This window comes from Schistocerca serialis, chromosome 12 (assembly GCF_023864345.2).
Source record: "Schistocerca serialis cubense isolate TAMUIC-IGC-003099 chromosome 12, iqSchSeri2.2, whole genome shotgun sequence".
Taxonomy (NCBI): Eukaryota; Metazoa; Arthropoda; class Insecta; order Orthoptera; family Acrididae; genus Schistocerca; species Schistocerca serialis.
In genome coordinates this window covers 153,128,289-153,151,714 of record NC_064649.1, presented here as the reverse complement: position 1 = coordinate 153,151,714, position 23,426 = coordinate 153,128,289, and positions in this window count along the sequence as shown.

Sequence of the window (23,426 nt, the reverse complement as noted above, 5' to 3'; positions counted from 1 at the left end):
CTGAGGTGTAGCATTGGAATCTAATACTGGCCTCACAGGAAAGGCTCAAATCATAGACAGTAAGAAGAGTAAGTCTTCTTTAACTTAAGTCGGCAGTGTGCCTATTGTATTTAATTCCGTTGCAATTGTCTGTGTTTCATCGTCAATATGAAGGTACAAGGGATACAGTAAACCTGAGGTGAAGCATCGGAATCTAATACTGGCCTCACAGGAAAGGCTCAAATCATAGACAGTAAGAAGAGTCTTCTTGTACTTAAGTCGGCATTGTGACTTTTGTATTAATTTCCGATGCAATTTCTGTGTTTCATCGACATTATGAAGGTCCAAGGGATACCCTAAACCTGATGTGAAGCATCAGAATCTAAAACTTGCCTCACAGGAAAGGCTCAAATCATAGACAGTAAGAAGAGTCAGTCTTCTTGTATGTAAGTAGGCATTGTGCCTAGTGTATTTATTTCCGGTGCAATTTCAGTGTTTCATCGTCAATATGAAGGTCCAAGGGATACAGTAAACATGAAGTGAAGCATCGGAATCTAAAAGTGGCCTGACAGGAATGGCTCAATTAATAGACAGTAAGAGGATTCAGTCTTCTTGTATTTAAGTCGGCTTTGTGCCTTTTGTATTTATTTCCGATGCCATTTCTGTGTTTCATCGACAATATGAAGGTCCAAGGGATACAGTAAACCTGATGTGAAGTATCGGAATGTGAAACCTGTCTCACAGGAAGGGCTAACATCATAGACAGTAAGAACAATCAGTCTTCTTTAACTGAAGTCGGCATTGTGCCTTTTGGATTTAATTCGGATGCAAGTTCTGTGTTTCATCGTTAACATGAAGGTCAAAGGGATACAATAAACCTGAGGTGAAGCATCAGAACCTAAAACAGGCCTCACAGGAAAGGCTCAAATCATAGACAGTAAGAAGAGACTTCTTGTACTTAAGTCGGCATTGTGACTTTTGTATGTATTTCCGATGCAATTTCTATGTTTGAAAGTCAATATGAAGGCCCTTCTGATACAGTAAACCTGATGTGAAGAATCGGAATCTAAAACTGGACTCACAGGACATCCTCAAATCACAGACAGTAAGAAGAGTCAGTCTTCTTTAACTTAAGTCGGCATTGTGTCTTTTGTATTTAATTCCGTTGCAATTGCCTGTGTTTCATCGTCAATATGATGGTCCAAGGGCTACAATAAACCTGAGGTGTAGCATCGGGAACTAATACTGGCCTCACAGGAAAGGCTCAAATCTTAGACAGTAAGAAGAGTAAGTCTTCTTTAATTTAAGTCGGCATTGTGCCTATTGTATTTAATTCCGTTGCAATTGTCTGTGTTTCATCGTCAATATGAAGGTACAAGGGATACAGTAAACCTGAGGTGAAGCATCGGAATCTAATACTGGCCTCACAGGAAAGGCTCAAATCATAGACAGTAAGAAGAGTCAGCCTTCTTGTACTTAAGTCGGCATTATGCTTTTTGAATTTATTTCCGATGCCATTTCTGTGTTTCATTGTCAATATGAAGGTCCAAGGGATACAGTAAACCAGAGGTGAAGCATCATTATCTAAAACTGTTCTCACAGGAGAGGCTCAAATCATTGACAGTAAGAAGAATTAGTCTCCTTGTACTTAAGTCGGCATTGTGCCTTTTGTATCTATTTCCGATGCAATTTCTGTGTTTCATCGGCAATATGAATGCCCAAGGGATTCAGTAAACCTAAAGTGAAGAATCGGAATTTAAAACTGGACTCACAGGACATCCTCAAATCACAGACAGTAAGAAGAGTCAGTCTTCTTTAACTTAAGTCGGCATTGTGCATTTTGTATTTAATTCCGATGCAAATTCTGTGTTTCATCGTCAATATGAATGTCCAAGGGATACAGTAAACCTGAGGTGAAGTATCGGAATCTAAAACTGGCCTCACAGGAAAGGATCAAATCATAAACAGTAAGAAGAGTCAGTCTTCTTTAACTTAAATCGTCATTGTGCCTATTGTATTTATTTCCAATGCAATTTCTGTGTTTCATCGTCAATATGAAGGCCCAAGTGATACAGTAGACCTGAAGTGAGGCATCGGAACCCAAAACTGGTCTCACAGGAAAGGCTCAAATCACAGACAGTAAGAAGAGTTAGTCTCCTTTAACTTAAGTCAGCATTGTGCCTTTTGTATTTAATTCCGTTGCAATTGATTGTGTTTCAACGTCAATATGATGGTCCAAGGGATACAGTAAATCTGAGGTGAAGCATCGGAATCTAATACTGGCCTCACAGGAAAGGCTCAAATCATACAGTAAGAAGAGTCAGTCTTCTTGTACTTAAGTCGGCATTGTATCTTTTGTATTTATTTCCGATGCAATTTCTGTGTTTCATCGTCAATACGAAGGTCCAAGGGATACAGTAACCTTGAGGTGAAGCATCGTAATCTTAAACTGGCCTCACAGGAAAGGTTCAAATCATAAACAGTAAGAAGAGTCAGTCTTCTTGTACTTAAGTCGGCATTGTGCCTATTGTATTTATTTCCGATGCAATTTCTATGTTTCATCGGCAATATGAAGGCCCAAGGGATACAGTAATCCTGAGGTGAAGCATTGGAATCTAAAAAAGGTCTCACAGGAAAGGCTCAAATCACAGACAGTAAGAAGAGTCTGTCTTCTTTAACTTAAGTCGGCATTGTGCCGTTTGTATTTAATTCCGTTGCAATTGTCTGTGTTTCATCGTCAATATGAAGGTCCAACGGATACAGTAAACCTGAGGTGAGCATCGGAATCTAATACTGGACTCACAGGTAAGGCTCTAATCATAGACAGCAAGAAGAGTCAGTTTTGTTGTACTTAAGTCGGCATTGTGGCTTTTGTATTTATTTTTGATGAATTTCTGTGTTTCATCGTCAATATGAAAGTCCAAGGGATACAGTACACCTGAAGTGAAGCATCGGAATCTAAAACTGGTCTCACACTAAAGGCTCAAATTAAAGACAGTAAGAACAGTCAGTCTTCTTTAACTTAGGTCGGAATTGTGCCTTTTGTTTTTAATACGGATGCAATTTCTGTGTTTCATCGTTAATATGAAGGTTCCAAGGGATACATTAAACCTGAAGTGAAGCATCAGAATCTATAACTGGTCTCACAGGAAAGGCTCAAATCACAGACAGGAAGAAGGGTCAAACTTTGGTTGGCATTGTGCCTTTGTGTTTATTTCCGATGCAATTTCTGTGTTTCATCGGCAATATGAAGGCCCAAGGGATACAGTAAACCTGAAGTGAAAAATCGCAATCTAAAACTGGTCTCACAGGAAAGGCTCAAATCACAGACAGTAAGAAGAGTTAGTCTTCTTTAACTTAAGTCGGCATTGTGCTCTAAATGGTTCAAATGGCTCTGAGCACTATGCGACTCAACTTCTGAGGTCATCAGTCGCCTAGAACTTAGAACTAATTAAACCTAACTAACCTAAGGACATCACACACATCCATGCCCGATGCAGGATTCGAACCTGCGACTGTAGCGGTCACGCGGTTCCAGACTGAAGCGCCTTTAACCGCACGGCCACACCGGCCGACGGCATTGTGCCTTTTGTATTTAATTCCGTAGCAATTGTCTGTGTTTCATCGTCAATATGAAGGTCCAAGGGATACACTAAACCTGATGTGAAGCATCGGAATCTAAAACTGGCCTCCCAGTAAAGGCACAAACCATAGACAGTAAGAAGAGTCAGTCTTCTTGTATGTAAGTAGGCATTGTGCCTTGTGTATTTATTTCCGGTGCAATTTCTGTGTTTTATCGTCAATGTGAAGGTCCAAGGGATACAGTAAACCTGAAGTGAAGCATGAGAATCTAAAACTGTTCTCATAGGAAAGGCTCAATACATAGACAGTAAGAAAAGTCGATCTTCTTGTACTTACGTCTTCATTGTGCCATTTGTATTTATTTCCAATGGAATTTCTGTGTTTCATCGTCAGTATGAAGGCGCAAGGGATACAGTAAACTTGAAGTGAAGCATCGGAATCTAAATCTGGTCTCACAGGAAAACCTCAAATCACAGACAGAAAGAAGAGTCAGTCTAATTCAACTTAAGTCGGCATTGTGCCTTTTGTATTTAATTCCGATGCTATTACTGTGTTTCATCGTCAATATGAAGGTCCAAGGGATACAGTAAACCTGAGGTGAAGCATCGGAATCTAAAACTAGCCTCACAGGAAACGCTCAAATCATAGACAGTAAGAAGAGTTAGCCTTCTTGTACTTAAGTCGGCATTGTGCCTTTTGTATTTAATTCCGGTGCCATTTCTGTGTTTCATCGTCAATATGAAGGTCCAAGGGATACATTAAACCTGAAGTGAAGCATCGGAACCTAAAACTGGCCTCACAGCAAAGGCTCAAATCATAGACATTAAGAAGAGTTAGTCTTCTTGTACTTAAGTCGGCATTGTGCCTTTTGTATTTATTTCCGATGCAATTTCTGTGTTTCAAAGTCAAAATGAAGGCCCAAGGGATACAGTAAACCTTAAGTGAAAAATCAGAAACTAAAACTGGTCTCACAGGAAAGGCTCAAATCACAGACAGTAAGAAGAGTTAGTCTTCTTTAACTTAACTCGGCATTATGCCTTTTGTATTTAATTCCGTAGCAATTGTATGTGTTTCATCGTGAATATGAAGCTCCAAGGGATACACTAAACCTGATGTGAAGCATCGGAATCTAAAACTGGCCTCACAGTAAAGGCTCAAATCATAGACAGTAAGAAGAGTCAGTCTTCTTGTATGTAAGTAGGCATTGTGCCTAGTGTATTTATTTCCGGTGCAATTTCAGTGTTTCATCGTCAATATGAAGGTCCAAGGGATACAGTAAACATGAAGTGAAGCATCGGAATCTAAAAGTGGCCTGACAGGAATGGCTCAATTAATAGACAGTAAGAGGATTCAGTCTTCTTGTATTTAAGTCGGCTTTGTGCCTTTTGTATTTATTTCCGATGCCATTTCTGTGTTTCATCGACAATATGAAGGTCCAAGGGATACAGTAAACCTGATGTGAAGTATCGGAATGTGAAACCTGTCTCACAGGAAGGGCTAACATCATAGACAGTAAGAACAATCAGTCTTCCTTAACTGAAGTCGGCATTGTGCCTTTTGTATTTAATTCGGATGCAAGTTCTGTGTTTCATCGTTAACATGAAGGTCAAAGGGATACAATAAACCTGAGGTGAAGCATCAGAACCTAAAACAGGCCTCACAGGAAAGGCTCAAATCATAGACAGTAAGAAGAGACTTCTTGTACTTAAGTCGGCATTGTGACTTTTGTATGTATTTCCGATGCAATTTCTATGTTTGAAAGTCAATATGAAGGCCCTTCTGATACAGTAAACCTGATGTGAAGAATCGGAATCTAAAACTGGACTCACAGGACATCCTCAAATCACAGACAGTAAGAAGAGTCAGTCTTCTTTAACTTAAGTCGGCATTGTGTCTTTTGTATTTAATTCCGTTGCAATTGCCTGTGTTTCATCGTCAATATGAAGGTCCAAGGGCTACAGTAAACCTGAGGTGTAGCATCGGGAACTAATACTGGCCTCACAGGAAAGGCTCAAATCCTAGACAGTAAGAAGAGTAAGTCTTCTTTAATTTAAGTCGGCATTGTGCCTATTGTATTTAATTCCGTTGCAATTGTCTGTGTTTCATCGTCAATATGAAGGTACAAGGGATACAGTAAACCTGAGGTGAAGCATCGGAATCTAATACTGGCCTCACAGGAAAGGCTCAAATCATAGACAGTAAGAAGAGTCAGCCTTCTTGAACTTAAGTCGGCATTGTGCTTTTTGAATTTATTTCCTATGCCATTTCTGTGTTTCATCGTCAATATGAAGGTCCAAGGGATACAGTAAACCAGAGGTGAAGCATCATTATCTAAAACTGTTCTCACAGGAGAGGCTCAAATCATAGACAGTAAGAAGAATTAGTCTCCTTGTACTTAAGTCGGCATTGTACCTTTTGTATTTAATTCCTGAGGTGAAGCATCGGAATCGAAAACTGGTCTCACAGGAGAGGCTCAAATCACAGACAGTAAGAAGAGTGAGACTTCTTTAACTTAAGTCGGCATTGTGCCTTTTGTATTTAATTCCGTAGCAATTGTCTGTGTTTCATCGTCAATATGAAGGTCCAAGGGATACAGTAAACCTGATGTGAAGCATCGGAAACTAAAACTGGCCTCACAGGAAAGGCTCAAATCATAGACAGTAAGAAGTGTTAGCCTTCTTGTACTTAAGTAGGCATTGTGCCTTTTGTATTTATTTCCGATGCCATTTCTGTGTTTCATTTGCAATTACTGTTAAGGTCCAAGGGATACAGCAACCCTGAGGTGAAGCAGAGTCATCTAAATCTGGCCTCACAGGAAAGGCCCAAATCATAAACTGTAAGAAGAGTCAGTCATCTTGTACTTAAGTCGGCATTGTGCCTATTGTATTTATTTCCGACGCAATTTCTGTGTTTCATCGGCAATATGAAGGCGCAAAGGATACTGTAAACCTTGAGGTCAAGCATCGGAATCTAAATCTGGTCTCACAGAAAAGGCTCAAATCACAGACAGTAAGAAGAGTCAGTCTTCTTTGTCTTAAGTCGGCATTGTGCAGTTTGAATTTAATTCCATTGCAATTGTCTGTGTTTCATCGTCAATATGGAGGTCCAAGGGATACAGTAAACCTGAGGTGAAGCATCGGAATCTAATACTGGCCTCACAGGAAAGACTCGAATCATAGACAGTAAGAAGAGTCAGTCTTCTTGTATTTAAGTAGGCATTGTGCCTTTTGTATTTATTTCTGATTCAATTTCTGTGTTTTATCGTCAATATGAAGGTCCAAGGGATACAGTAAACCTGAGGTGAAGACTCGGAAACTATAACTGGCCTCACAGTAAAGGCTCAAATCATAGACAGTAAGAAGAGTCAGTCTTCTTGTATGTAAGTAGGCATTGTGACTCTTGTATTTATTTCCGGTGCAATTTCAGTGTTTCATCGTCAATATGATGGTTCAAGGGATACAGTAAACCTTAGGTGAAGCATCGGAATCCAAAACAGGCCTCACAGGAAAGGCTCAAATCATAGACAGTAAGAAGAGTCAGCCTTCTTCTACTTAAGTCGGCATTGTGCCTTTTGTATTTATTTCCGATGCATTTTGTGTGTTTCAAAGTCAATATGAAGGCCCAAGGAATACAGTAAACCTGAAATGAAGCATCGGAATGTAAAACTGGTCTCACCGGAAAGGCTCAAATCACAGACAGTAAGAAGAGTTAGTCTTCTTTTACTTAAGTCGGCATTGTGCCTTTTGTATTTATTTCCGATGCCATTTCTGTGTTTCATCGTCAATATGAAGTTCCAAGGGATACAGTAAACCTGGTGTGAAGCATCGGAATCTGAAACTGGTCTCACAGGAAAGGCTCACATCATAGACAGTAAGAACAGTCAGTCCTCTTTAACTGAAGTCGGCATTGTGCCTTTTGTATTTAATTCGGATGCAAGTTCTGTGTTTCATCGTCAATATGAAGGTCAAAGGGATACAATAAACCTGAGGTGAAGCATCGGAACGTAAAACAGGCCTCACAGGAAAGGCTCAAATCATAGACAGTAAGAAGAGTCTTCTTGTACTTAAGTCGGCATTGTGACTTTTGTATTTATTTCCGATACAATATCTTTGTTTCATCGTCAATATGTAGGTCCAAGGGATACAGTAAACCTGAGGTGAAGCATCAGAATCTAAAACTGGTCTCACAGAAATGGCTCAAATTAATGACAGTAAGAAGTCTCAGTCTTCTTGTACTTAAGTCGGCATTGTGCCTTTTGTATTTATTTCCGATGCAATTTCTGTGTTTCATCGTCAATATGAAGGCCCAAGGGATACAGTAAACGTGAAGTGAAGCATCGGAATCTAAATCTGGTCTGACAGGAAAGGCTCAAATCACAGACAGTAAGAAGAGTCAGTCTTCTTTAACTTTAGTCGGCATTGTGCCTATTGTATTTATTTTCCGTTGCAATTGTCTGTGTTTCATTGTCAATATGAAGGGAGAAGGGATACAGTAAACCTGAGGGGAAGCATCGGAATCTAATACTGGCCTCACCGGAAAGGCTCAAATCATAGACAGTAAGAAGAGTCAGTCTTCCTGTATTTAAGTTGGCATTGTGCCTTTTGTATTTATTTCTGATGCAATATCTGTGTTTCATCGTCAATATGAAGGTCCAAGGGATACAGTAAACCTGAGGTGAAGTATCAGAATCTAAAACTGGCCTCACAGAAAGGGCTCAAATTGTACACAGTAAGACGGGTCAGTCTTCTTGCACTTAAGTCGGCATTGTGCCTTTTGTATATATTTCCGATGCAATTTCTGTGTTTCATCGCAAATATGATGGTCCAAGTGATACAGTAAACCTGAAGTGAAGCATCGGAATCTAAAACTGGTCTCACAGGAAAGGCTCAAATCACAGACATTAAGAAGAGTCACTCTTCCTTAACTTAAGTCGACATTGTGCCTTTTGTATTTAATTCCGATACAATTTCTGTGTTTCATCGTCAATATAAATTCCAAAGAATCCAGTAAGCCAGAGGTGAAGCATCGAAATCTAAAACTGGCCTCACAGGAAAGGCTCAAATCATAGAAAGTAGGAAGAGTCAGTCTTCTTGTACTTAAGTCGGCATTGTACATTTTGTATTTATTTCCGATGCAATTACTCTGTTTCATCGTTAATATGAAGGCCCAAGGGATACAGTAAACCTCAAGTGAAACATCGGAACCTATAACTGGTCTCACAGGAAAGGCTCAAATCACAGACAGTAAGAAGAGTCAGTCTTCTCTAACTTAAGTCGGCATTGTGCCTTTTGTATTTATTTCCGATGCAATATCTGTGTTTCATCGTCAATATGAAGGTCCAAGGGATACAGTAAACCTGAGATGCAGCATCGGAATCTTAAACAGGACTCACAGGAGAGGCTTAAATCATAGACAGTAAGAAGAGTCAGTCCTCTTGTACTTAAGTCGGCATTGCGCCTTTTGTATTTCTTTCCGATGTAATTTCTGTGTTTCATCGTGAATATGAAGTTCCAAGGGATACAGTAAACCTGATTTGAAACATCGGTATCTAAAACTGGTCTCACAGGAAAGGCTCAAGTCATAGACAGTAAGAACAGTCAGTCTTCTTTAAGTTAAGTCGGCATTGTGTCTTTTGTATTCAATTCGGATGCAATTTCTGTGTTTAATCGTCAATATGAAGAGTCGAGGGATACAGTAAACCTGAGGTGAAGCATCGAAATCTAAAATTGGCCTTACAGGAAAGGCACAAATCATAGACAGTAAGAAGCGTCAGTCTTCTTGTATTTAAGTCGGCATTATGCCTTTTGTATTTATTTCCGATGCAATTTCTGTGTTTCATCGTCAATATGAAGGTCCAAGGGATCCACTAAACGTGATGTGAAGCATCGGAATCTAAAACTGGCACCGCAGGAAAGGCTCAAATCATAGACAGTAAGAAGTGTCAGTCTTCTTGTATGTAAGTAGGCATTGTGCCTCTTGTATACATTTCCGGTGCAATTTCAGTGTTTCATCGTCAAAATGAAGGTCCAAGGGATACAGTAAATCTGATGTGAAGCATCGGAATCTAAAACTGGTATCACAGGAAAGGCACAAATCATAGACAGTAAGAACAGTCAGTCTTCTTTAACTTAAGTCTGCATTGTGCCTTTTGTATTTATTTCCGATGCAATTTCTGTATTTCATCGTCAATATGAAGGTCCAAGGGATACAGTAAACCTGAAGTGAAGCAAGGGAATCTAAAACTGTTCTCACAGGAAAGGCTCAAAACATAGACAGTAAGAAGAGTCAGTCTTCTTGTACTTAAGTCGGCATTGTGCCTTTTGTATTTTTTTACGATTCAATTTCTGTAATTTGTCGTTAATATGAAGGTCCAAGGGATACAGTAAACCTGAGGTGAAGCATCAGAATCTAAAACTGGTCTCACAGAAAAGGCTCAAAAAACAGACTGTAAGAAGAGTCAGTCTTCTTGTACTTAAGTCGGCATTGTGCCTTTTTAATTTAATTCCGATGCTGTTTCTGTGTTTCATAGTCAATATGAAGTTCAAAGGGATACAGTAAACCTGAAGTGAAGCATGAAATCTTAAATTGGTCTCACAGGAATGGCTCAAAACATTGACAGTTAGAAGAGTCAGTCTTCTTGTACTTAAGTCGGCATTGTGAATTTTGTATTTAATTCCGATGCAATTTCTAAGTTTAATTGTGAATATGAAGGACCAAGGGATACAGTAAACCTGAAGGGAAGCAAGGGAATCTAATACTGTTCTCACAGGAAAGGCTCAAAACAAAGACAGTAAGAAGAGTCAGTCTTCTTGTACTTAAGTCGGAATTGTGCCTTTTGTATTTTTTTACGATTCAATTTCTGTAATTCGTCGTTAATATGAAGGTCCAAGGGATACAGTAAACCTGAAGTGAAGCATCGGAATCTAAAACTGGGCTCACAGGAAGGGCTCAAATCACAAGCAGTAAGAAGAATCAGTCTTCTTTAACTTAAGTCGGCATTGAGCCTTTTGTGTTTAATTCCGATGCAATTTCTGTGTTTCATCGTCAATATGAAGGTACAAGGGATACATTACACCTGAGGTGAAGCATCAGAATCTAAAACTGGACTCACAGGAAAGGCTGAAATCATAGACAGTAAGAAAAGTCTTTCTTCTTGTACTTAAGCCGGCATTCTGCCTTTTGTATTTATTTACGATGCAGTTTCTGTGTTTCATCGTCAATATGAAGGACCATGGGATACAGTAAACCTGAGGTGAAGCATCGGAATCTAACACTGGTCTTACAGGAAAGGCTCTGATCATAGCCAGTAAGAACAGTCACTCTTCTTTAACTTAAGTCGGCATTGTGCCAGTTGAATTTAATTTGGATGCAATTTCTGTGTTTCATTGTCAATATGAAGGTCCAAGGGATACAGTACACCTTAAGTGAAGCATCGCAATCTAAATCTGGTCTCACAGGGAATCCTCAGACCACAGGCAGTGAGAAGAGTCAGTCTCCTCTAACTTAAGTCGGCATTGTGCCTTTTGTATTTAATTCCGATGCAATTTCTGTGTTTCATCGTCAATATGAAGGTCCAAGGAATACAGTAAAACTGAGGCGAAGCATCGGAATCTAAAACTGGCCTCACAGGAAAGGCTCAAATCATAAATAGTAAGAAGAGTCAGTCTTCTTGTACTTAAGTCGGCATTGTGCCTATTGTATTTATTTCTGATGCAATTTCTGTGTTTCATCGTCAATATGAAGGCCCAAGGGATATAATAAACCTAAAGTGAAGCATCGGAATCTAAAACTGGTCTCACAGAAGAGGCTCAAATCACAGACAGGAAGAAGAGTCAGTCTTCTTTAACTTAAGTCAGCAATGTGCCTTTTGTATTTATTTCCGATGCAATTTCTGTGTATCATCATCAATATGTAGGTCCCAGGGATACAGTAAACCTAAGGTGAAGCATCAGAATCTAAAACTGGTCTCACATAAAAGGCTCAAATTATAGACAGTAAGAAGAGTCAGCCTTCTTGTACTTATGTCGGCTTTGTGCCTTTTGTATTTAACTCCGATGCAATATCTGTGTTTCAATGTCAATATGAAGGTCCAAGGGATACAGTAAACCTGAAGTGAAGCATCGGAATCTATAAATGGTCTCACAGGAAAGGCTCTAAACATTGACAGTAAGAAGAGTCAGTCTTCTTTAACTAAAGTCGGCATTGTGAATTTTGTATATAATTCCGATGCAACCACTGTGTTTCAATGTGAATATGAAGGTCCAAGGGATACAGTAAACCTGAAGTGAGGCATCGGAATCTAAAACTGGTCTCACAGGAAAGGCTCAAATCACAGACAGTAAGGAGAATCAGACTTCTTTAACTTAAATCGGCATTGAGCCTTTTGTATTTAATTCCGATGCAATTTCTGTGTTTCATCGTCAATATGATGGTCCAAGGGATACAGTACACCTTTGGTGAAGCACCGGAATCTAAAACTTTCCTCACAGGAAAGGTTGAAATCATAGACAGTAAGAAAAGGCAGTCTTCATGTACTTAAGCCGGCATTGGGCCTTTTGTATTTAGTTACGATGCAATTTCTGTGTTTCATCGTCAATATGAAGGTCCAAGGGATACAGTAAACCTGAGGTGAAGCATCAGAATCTAAAACTGGTCTCACAGGAAAGGCTCAAATCATAGACAGTAAGAACAGTCAGTCTTCTTTAACTTAAGTCGGCATTTTGCCGTTTGTATTTAATTTGGATGCTATTTCTGTGTTTCATCGTCAATATGAAGGTCCAAGGGATACAGTACACCTTAAGTGAAGCATCGGAATCTAAAACTGGTCTCAAAGGGAATCCTCAGATCACAGACAGTAAGAAGAGTCAGTCTCCTTTAACTTAAGTCGGCATTGTGCCTATTGTATTTTTTTCCGACGCAATTTCTGTGTTTCATCGTCAATATGAAGGCCCAAGGGATACAGTAAAGCTGAAGTGAAGCATCGGAATCTAAAACTGGTCTCACAGGGAAGGCGCAAATCACATACAGTAAGAGGAGTTAGTCTTCTATAACCTAAGGCGGCAATGTGCCATTTGTATTTAATTCCGTTGCAATTGTCTGTGTTTCATCATCAATATGAAAGTCCAAGGGATACCGTAAACCTGAGGTGAAGCATTGGAGTCTAATACTGACCTCACAGGAAAGGCTCAAATGATAGACAGTAAGAAGAGTCAGTCTTCTTGTACTTAAGTCGGCATTGTGCCTTTTGTATTTATTTCCGATGCAATTTCAGTGTTTCATCGTCAATATTAAGGTCCAAGGGATACACTAAACCTGATGTGAAGCATCGGAATCTAAAACTGGCCTCACGGGAAAGACTCAAATCATACACAGTAAGAAGAGTCAGTCTTCTTGTATGTAAGTAGGCATTGTGCTCTTGTATTAATTTCCAGTGCAATTTCAGTGTTTCATCGTCAATATAAAGGTCCAAGGGATACAGTAAACCTGAGGTGAAGCATCGGAATCTAAAACTGGCCTCACAGGAAAGGCTCAAATCATAGACAGTATGAAGAGTCAGTCTCCTTGTACTTAAGTCGACATTGTGCCTTTTGAATTTATTTCCGATGCCATTTCTGTGTTTCATCGTCAATATGAAGGTCCAAGGGATACAGTAAACTTGATGTGACGCATCGGAATCTAAAACTGGTCTCACAGGAAAGGCTCAAATCGTAGACAGTAGGAACAGTCTGTCTTCTTTAACTTAAGTCGCCATTGTGCCTTTTGTATTAAATTCGGATGCAAATTCAGTGTTTCATCGTCAATATGAAAGTCCAAGGGATACAGTAAAATTGAGGTGAAGCATCGGAATCTAAAACTAGCCTCACAGGAAAGACTCAAATCATAAACAGTAGGAAGAGTCAGTCTTCCTGTACTTAAGTCGGCATTGTGCCTATTGCATTTATATCCGATGCGATTTCTGTGTTTCATCGTCAATATGAAGGCCCAAGGGATACAGTACACCTTAAGTGAAGCATCGGAATCTAAAACTGGTCTCAAAGGGAATCCTCAGATCACAGACAGTAAGAAGAGTCAGTCTCCTTTAACTTAAGTCGGCATTGTGCCTATTGTATTTTTTTCCGACGCAATTTCTGTGTTTCATCGTCAATATGAAGGCCCAAGGGATACAGTAAAGCTGAAGTGAAGCATCGGAATCTAAAACTGGTCTCACAGGGAAGGCGCAAATCACAGACAGTAAGAGGAGTTAGTCTTCTTTAACTTATGTCTGCAATGTGCCTTTTGTATGTAATTCCGTTGCAATTGTCTGTGTTTCATCGTCAATATGAACGTCCAAGGAATACAGTAAACCTGAGGTGAAGCATCGGAATCTAATACTGGCCGAACAGGAAAGGCTCAAATCATCGGCAGTAAGAAGAATCAGTCTTCTTGTACTTAAGTCGGCATTGTGCCTTTTGTATTTATTTCCGATGAAATGTCTGTGTTTCATCGTCAACATGAAGGTCCAAGGGATAAACTAAACCTGATTTGAAGCATCGGAATCTAAAACTGGCCTCACGGCAAAGGCTCAAATCATAGACAGTAAGAAGAGTCAGTCTTCGTGTATGTAAGTAGGCATTGTGCCTCTTGTTTTTATTTCCAGTGCAATTTTAGTGTTTCATCGTCAATGTAAAGGTCCAAGGGGTACAGTAAACCTGAGGTGAAGCATCGGAATCTAAAACATGCCTCACAGGAATGGCTCAAATCATAGACAGTAGGAAGAGTCAGTCTTCTTGTACTTAAGTCGGCATTGTGTTTATTGTATTTATTTCCGATGCAATTTCTGTGTTTCATCGTCAATATGAAGGTCCAAGTGATTTAGTAAACCTAAAGTGAAGCATCGGAATCTAAAACTGGTCTCACAGAAGAGGCTCAAATCACAGATTGGAAGAAGAGTCAGTCTTCTTTAACTTAAGTCGGCAATGTGCCTTTTGCATTTATTTCCGATGCAATTTCTGTGTATTATCATCAATATGTAGGTCCAAGGGATACAGTAAACCTCAGGTGAAGCATCAGAATCTAAAACTGGTCTCACATAAAAGGCTCAAATCATAAACAGTAGGAAGAGTCAGTCTTCTTGTACTTATGTCGGCTTTGTGCCTTTTGTATTTAATTCCGATGCAATTTCTGTGTTTCAATGTCAATATGAAGGTCCAAGGGATACAGTAAACCTGAAGTGAAGCATCGGAATCTAGAATTGGTCTCACAGGAAAGGCTCTAAACATTGACAGGAAGAAGAGTCAGTCTTCTTTAACTTTAGTCGGCATTGTGAATTTTGTATATAATTCCGATGCAACCACTGTGTTTCAATGTGAATATGAAGGAGCAAGGGATACAGTAAACCTCAAGTGAGGCATCGGAATCTAAAACCGGTCTCACAGGAAAGGCTCAAATCACAGACAGTAAGAAGAATCAGTCTTCTTTAACTTTAGTCGGCATTGAGCCTTTCGTATTTAATTCCGATGCAATTTCTGAGTTACATCGTCAATATGATGGTCCAAGGGATACAGTACACCTTAAGTGAAGGATCGGAATCTAAAACTGGTCTCAAAGGGAATCCTCAGATCGCAGACAGTAAGAAGAGTAAGTCTCTTTTAACTTAAGTCGGCATTGTGCCTATTGTATTTTTTTTCGATGCAATTTCTGTGTTTCATCGTCAATATGAAGGCCCAAGGGATACAGTAAAGCTGAAGTGAAGCATCGGAATCTAAAACTAGTCTCACAGGGAAGGGGCAAATCACAGACAGTAAGAGGAGTTAGTCTTCTATAACTTAAGTCGGCAATGTTCAATTTGTATTTAATTCCGTTGCAATTGTCTGTGTTTCATCGCCAATATGAAAGTCCAAGGGATTCAGTAAACCTGAGGTGAAGCACTGGAGCCTAATACTGGCCTCACAGGAAAGGCTCAAATCATAGACACTAAGAAGAGTCAGTCTTCTTGTACTTAAGTCGGCATTGTGCCTTTTGTATTTATTTCCGATGCAATTTTTGTGTTTCATCGTCAATATTAAGGTCCAAGGGATACACTAAACCTGATGTGAAGCATCGGAATCTAAAACTGGCCTCACGGGAAAGGCTCAAATCATACACAGTAAGAAGAGTCAGTCTTCTTGTGTGTAAGTAGGCACTGTGCTCTTGTATTAATTTACAGTGCAATATCAGTGTTTCATCGTCAATATAAAGGTCCAAGGGATACAGTAAACCTGAGGTGAAGCATCGGAATGTAAAACTGGCCTCACAGGAAAGGCTCAAATCATAGACAGTAAGAAGAGTCAGTCTCCTTGTACTTAAGTCGTCATTGTGTCTTTTGAATTTATTTCCGATGTCATTTCTGTGTTTCATCGTCATTAGGAAGGTCCAAGGGATACAGTAAACTTGATGTGACGCACCGGATTCTAAAACTGGTCTCACAGGAAAGGCTCAAATCATAGACAGTAAGAACAGTCTGTCTTCTTTAACTTAAGTCGCCATTGAGCCTTTTGTATTAAATTCGGATGCAAATTCAGTGTTTCATCGTCAATATGAAGATCCAAGGGATACAGTAAAATTGAGGTGAAGCATCGGAATCTAATACTGGCCGAACAGGATAGGCTCAAATCATAGGCAGTAAGAAGAATCAGTCTTCTTGTACTTAAGTCGGCATTGTGCCTTTTGTATTTATTTCCGATGAAATGTCTGTGTTTCATCGTCAACATGAAGGTCCAAGGGATACACTGAACCTGATGTGAAGCATCGGAATCTAAAACTGGCCTCACGGCAAAGGCTCAAATCATAGACAGTAAGAAGAGTCAGTCTTCGTGTATGTAAGTAGGCATTGTGCCTCTTGTATTTATTTCCAGTGCAATTTTAGTGTTTCATCGTCAATGTAAAGGTCCAAGGGGTACAGTAAACCTGAGGTGAAGCATCGGAATCTAAAACATGCCTCACAGGAATGGCTCAAATCATAGACAGTAGGAAGAGTCAGTCTCCTTGTACTTAAGTCGTCATTGTGCCTTTTCTATTTATTTCCGATGCCATTTCTGTGTCTCATCGTCAATATGATGGTCCAAGGTATACAGTAAAATTGAGGTGAAGCATCGGAATCTAAAACTAGCCTCACAGGAAAGGCTCAAATCATAAACAGTAGGAAGAGTCAGTCTTCTTGTACTTAAGCCGGCATTGTGCCTATTGTATTTATTTCCGATGCAATTTCTGTGTTTCATCGTCAATATGAAGGCCCAAGGGATACAGTAAACTTGATGTGAAGCATCGGAATCTAAAACTGGCCTCACAGGAAAGGCTCAAATCATAAACAGTAAGAAGAGTAAGTCTTCTTGTACTTAAGTCGGCATTGTGTTTATTGTATTTATTTCCGATGCAATTTCTGTGTTTCATCGTCAATATGAAGGTCCAAGGGATTTAGTAAACCTAAAGTGAAGCATCGGAATCTAAAACTGGTCTCACAGAAGAGGCTCAAATCACAGATTGGAAGAAGAGTCAGTCTTCTTTAACTTAAGTCGGCAATGTGCCTTTTGCATTTATTTCCGATGCAATTTCTGTGTATTATCATCAATATGTAGGTCCAAGGGATACAGTAAACCTCAGGTGAAGCATCAGAATCTAAAACTGGTCTCACATAAAAGGCTCAAATCATAAACAGTAGGAAGAGTCAGTCTTCTTGTACTTATGTCGGCTTTGTGCCTTTTGTATTTAATTCCGATGCAATTTCTGTGTTTCAATGTCAATATGAAGGTCCAAGGGATACAGTAAACCTGAAGTGAAGCATCGGAATCTAGAATGGGTCTCACAGGAAAGGCTCTAAACATTGACAGGAAGAAGAGTCAGTCTTCTTTAACTTTAGTCGGCATTGTGAATTTTGTATATAATTCCGATGCAACCACTGTGTTTCAATGTGAATATGAAGGACCAAGGGATACAGTAAACCTGAAGTGAGGCATCGGAATCTAAAACCGGTCTCACAGGAAAGGCTCAAGTCACAGACAGTAAGAAGAATCAGTCTTCTTTAACTTTAGTCGGCATTGAGCCTTTCGTATTTAATTCCGATGCAATTTCTGTGTTACATCGTCAATATGATGGTCCAAGGGATACAGTACACCTTAAGTGAAGGATCGGAATCTAAAACTGGTCTCAAAGGGAATCCTCAGATCGCAGACAGTAAGAAGAGTAAGTCTCTTTTAACTTAAGTCGCCATTGTGCCTTTTGTATTAAATTCGGATGCAAATTCTGTGTTTCATCGTCAATATGAAGCTCCAAGGGATACAGTAAAACTGAGGTGAAGCATCGGAATCTAAAACTGGCCTCACAGGAAAGGCTCAAATCATAGACAGTAAGAAGAGTCAGTCTCCTTGTACTTAAGTCGTCATTGTGCCTTTTGAATTTATTTCCGATGTCATTTCTGTGTTTCATCGTCATTAGGAAGGTCCAAGGGATACAGTAAACTTGATGTGATGCACCGGATTCTAAAACTGGTCTCACAGGAAAGGCTCAAATCATAGACAGTAAGAACAGTCTGTCTTCTTTAACTTAAGTCGCCATTGAGCCTTTTGTATTAAATTCGGATGCAAATTCAGTGTTTCATCGTCAATATGAAGGTCCAAGAGATACAGTAAAATTGAGGTGAAGCATCGGAATCTAAAACCGGCCTCACAGGAAAGGCTCAAATCATAAACAGTAAGAAGAGTCGGTCTTCTTGTACGTAAGTCGGCATTGTGATTATTGTATTTATTTCCGATGCAATTTCTGTGTTTCATCGTCAATATGATGGCCCAAGGGATACAGTAAACCTGAAGTGAACCATCGGAATCTAAAACTGCTCTCACAGCAAAGGCGCGAATCAAGGGCAGTAAGAGGAGTTAGTCTTCTTTAACTTATGTCGGCAATGTGCCTTTTGTATGTAATTCCGTTGCAATTGTCTGTGTTTCATCGTCAACATGAAGGTCCAAGGGATACACTAAACCTGATGTGAAGCATCGGAATCTAAAACTGGCCTCACGGCAAAGGCTCAAATCATAGACAGTAAGAAGAGTCAGTCTTCGTGTATGTAAGTAGGCATTGTGCCTCTTGTATTTATTTCCAGTGCAATTTTAGTGTTTCATCGTCAATGTAAAGGTCCAAGGGGTACAGTAAACCTGAGGTGAAGCATCGGAATCTAAAACATGCCTCACAGGAATGGCTCAAATCATAGACAGTGAGAACAGTCAGTCTTCTTTAACTTAAGTCGGCATTTTGCCATTTGTATTTAATTTGGATGCAATTTCTGTGTTTCATCGTCAATATGAAGGTCCAAGAGATACAGTACACCTTAAGTGAAGGATCGGAACCTAAAACAGGTCTCAAAGGGAATCCTCAGATCGCAGACAGTAGGAAGAGGCAGTCTCCTTTAACTTAAGTCGCCATTGTGCCTTTTGTATTAAATTCGGATGCAAATTCTGTGTTTCATCGTCAATATGAAGCTCCAAGGGATACAGTAAAACTGAGGTGAAGCATCGGAATCTAAAACTGGCCTCACAGGAAAGGCTCAAATCATAAACAGTAAGAAGAGTCTGTTTTCTTGTGCTTAAGTCGGCATTGTGCCTATTGTATTTATTTCCGATGCAAAATCTGTGTTTCATCGTCAATATGAAGGCTCATGGGATACAGTAAACCTGAAGTAAACCATCGGAATCTAAAACTGGTCTCACAGGAAAGTCGCGAATCACAGACAGCAAGAGGAGTTAGTCTTCCTTAACTTATGTCGGCAATGTGCCTTTTGTATGTAATTTCGTTGCAATTGTCTGTGTTTCATCGTCAATATGAACGTCCAAGGGATACAGTAAACCTGAGGTGAAGCATCGGAATCTAAAACATGCCTCACAGAAATGGCTCAAATCATAGACAGTAAGAAGAGTCAGTCTCCTTGTACTTAAGTCGTCATTGTGCCTTTTGTATTTATTTCCGATGCCGTTTCTGTGTCTCATCGTCAATATGAAGGTCCAAGGGATACAGTACACCTTAAGTGATGGATCGGAATCTAAAACTGGTCTCAAAGGGAATCCTCAGATCGCAGACAGTAAGAAGAGTCAGTCTCCTTTAACTTAAGTCGGCATTGTGCCTATTGTATTTTTTTCCGATGCAATTTCTGTGTTTCATCTTCAATATGAAGGCCCATGGGATACAGTAAACCTCAAGTGAACCATCGGAATCTAAAACTGGTCTCACAGGAAAGGCTCAAATCATAAACAGTAAGAAGTGTCAGTCTTCTTGTACTTAAGTCGGCATTGTGCCTATTGTATTTATATCCGATGCAATTTCTGTGTTTCATCGTCAATATGAAGGCCCAAGGGATACAGTAAACCTGAAGTAAAGCATCGGAATCTAATACTGGTCGCACGGGGAATGCGCAAATCACAGACAGTAAGAGGAGTTAGTCTTCTATAACTTAAGTCGGCAAAGAGCCATTTGTATTTAATTCCGTTGCAATTGTCTGTGTTTCATCGTCAATATGAAGTTCCAAGGGATACAGTAAACCTAAAGTGAAGCATCAGAATCTAAAACTGGTCTCACAGAAGAGGCTCAAATCACAGACTGGAAGAAGAGTCAGTCTTCTTTAACTTAAGTCGGCAATGTGCCTTTTGCATTTATTTCCGATGCAATTTCTGTGTATTATCATCAATATGTAGGTCCAAGGGATACAGTAAATCTGAGGTGAAGCATCAGAACCTAAAACTGGTCTCACATAAAGGCTCAAATTATAGACAGTAAGAAGAGTCAGTCTTCTTGTACTTATGTCGGCTTTTTGCCTTTTTATTTAATTCCGATGCAATTTCTGTGTTTCAATGTCAATATGAAGGTCCAAGGGATACAGCAAACCTGAAGTGAAGCATCGGAATCTAGAATTGGTCTCACAGGAAAGGCTCTAAACATTGACAGGAAGAAGAGTCAGTCTTCTTTAATTTAAGTCGGCATTGTGATTTTTGTATATAATTCCGATGCAACCACTGTGTTTCAATGTGAATATGAAGGACCAAGGGATACAGTAAACCTGAAGTGAGGCATCTGAATCTAAAACCGGTCTCACAGGAAAGGCTCAAATCACAGACAGTAAGAAGAATCAGTCTTCTTTAACTTTAGTCGGCATTGAGCCTTTCGTATTTAATTCCGATGCAATTTCTGAGTTACATCGTCAATATGATGGTCCAAGGGATACAGTACACCTTAAGTGAAGGATCGGAATCTTAAACTGGTCTCAAAGGGAATCCTCAGATCGCAGACAGTAAGAAGAGTAAGTCTCTTTTAACTTAAGTCGGCATTGTGCCTATTGTATTTTTTTTCGATGCAATTTCTGTGTTTCATCGTCAATATGAAGGTCCAAGGGATACATTAAACCTGAAGTGAAGCATCGGAACCTAAAACTGGCCTCACAGCAAAGGCTCAAATCATAGACATTAAGAAGAGTTAGTCTTCTTGTACTTAAGTCGGCATTGTGCCTTTTGTATTTATTTCCGATGCAATTTCTGTGTTTCAAAGTCAATATGAAGGCCCAAGGGATACAGTAAACCTTAAGTGAAAAATCAGAAACTAAAACTGGTCTCACAGGAAAGGCTCAAATCACAGACAGTAAGAAGAGTTAGTCTTCTTTAACTTAACTCGGCATTGTGCCTTTTGTATTTAATTCCGTAGCAATTGTATGTGTTTCATCGTGAATATGAAGCTCCAAGGGATACACTAAACCTGATGTGAAGCATCGGAATCTAAAACTGGCCTCACAGTAAAGGCTCAAATCATAGACAGTAACAAGAGTCAGTCTTTTTGTATGTAAGTAGGCATTGTGCCTCTTGTAATAATTTCCGGTGCAATTTTAGTGTTTCATTGTCAATATGAAGGTCAAAGGGATACAGTAAAATTGAGGTGAAGCATCGGAATCTAAAACTGGCCTCACAGGAAAGGCTCAAATCATAGACAGTAAGAAGAGTCAGTCTTCTTGTATGTAAGTAGGCATTGTGCCTAGTGTATTTATTTCCGGTGCAATTTCAGTGTTTCATCGTCAATATGAAGGTCCAAGGGATACAGTAAACATGAAGTGAAGCATCGGAATCTAAAAGTGGCCCGACAGGAATGGCTCAATTAATAGAAAGTAAGAGGATTCAGTCTTCTTGTATTTAAGTCGGCTTTGTGCCTTTTTTTATTTATTTCCGATGCCATTTCTGTGTTTCATCGACAATATGAAGGTCCAAGGGATACAGTAAACCTGATGTGAAGTATCGGAATGTGAAACCTGTCTCACAGGAAGGGCTAACATCATAGACAGTAAGAACAATCAGTCTTCTTTAACTGAAGTCGGCATTGTGCCTTTTGTATTTAATTCGGATGCAAGTTCTGTGTTTCATCGTTAACATGAAGGTCAAAGGGATACAATAAACCTGAGGTGAAGCATCAGAACCTAAAACAGGCCTCACAGGAAAGGCTCAAATCATAGACAGTAAGAAGAGACTTCTTGTACTTAAGTCGGCATTGTGACTTTTGTATGTATTTCCGATGCAATTTCTATGTTTGAAAGTCAATATGAAGGCCCTTCTGATACAGTAAACCTGATGTGAAGAATCGGAATCTAAAACTGGACTCACAGGACATCCTCAAATCACAGACAGTAAGAAGAGTCAGTCTTCTTTAACTTAAGTCGGCATTGTGTCTTTTGTATTTAATTCCGTTGCAATTGCCTGTGTTTCATCGTCAATATGAAGGTCCAAGGGCTACAGTAAACCTGAGGTGTAGCATCGGGAACTAATTCTGGCCTCACAGGAAAGGCTCAAATCCTAGACAGTAAGAAGAGTAAGTCTTCTTTAATTTAAGTCGGCATTGTGCCTATTGTATTTAATTCCGTTGCAATTGTCTGTGTTTCATCGTCAATATGAAGGTACAAGGGATGCAGTAAACCTGAGGTGAAGCATCGGAATCTAATACTGGCCTCACAGGAAAGGCTCAAATCATAGACAGTAAGAAGAATTAGTCTCCTTGTACTTAAGTCGGCATTGTGCCTTTTGTATCTATTTCCGATGCAATTTCTGTGTTTCATCGGCAATATGAATGCCCAAGGGATTCAGTAAACCTAAAGTGAAGAATGGGAATTTAAAACTGGACTCACAGGACATCCTCAAATCACAGACAGTAAGAAGAGTCAGTCTTCTTTAACTTAAGTCGGCATTGTGCCTTTTGTATTTAATTCCGATGCAAATTCTGTGTTTCATCGTCAATATGAATGTCCAAGGGATACAGTAAACCTGAGGTGAAGTATCGGAATCTAAAACTGGCCTCACAGATAAGGATCAAATCATAAACAGTAAGAAGAGTCAGTCTTCTTTAACTTAAATCGTCATTGTGCCTATTGTATTTATTTCCAATGCAATTTCTGTGTTTCATCGTCAATATGAAGGCCCAAGTGATACAGTAGACCTGAAGTGAGGCATCGGAACCCAAAACTGGTCTCACAGGAAAGGCTCAAATCACAGACAGTAAGAAGAGTTAGTCTCCTTTAACTTAAGTCAGCATTGTGCCTTTTGTATTTAATTCCGTTGCAATTGATTGTGTTTCAACGTCAATATGATGGTCCAAGGGATACAGTAAATCTGAGGTGAAGCATCGGAATCTAATACTGGCCTCACAGGAAAGGCTCAAATCATACAGTAAGAAGAGTCAGTCTTCTTGTACTTAAGTCGGCATTGTATCTTTTGTATTTATTTCCGATGCAATTTCTGTGTTTCATCGTCAATATGAAGGTCCAAGGGATACAGTATCCTTGAGGTGAAGCATCGTAATCTAAAACTGGCCTCACAGGAAAGGCTCAAATCAAAAACAGT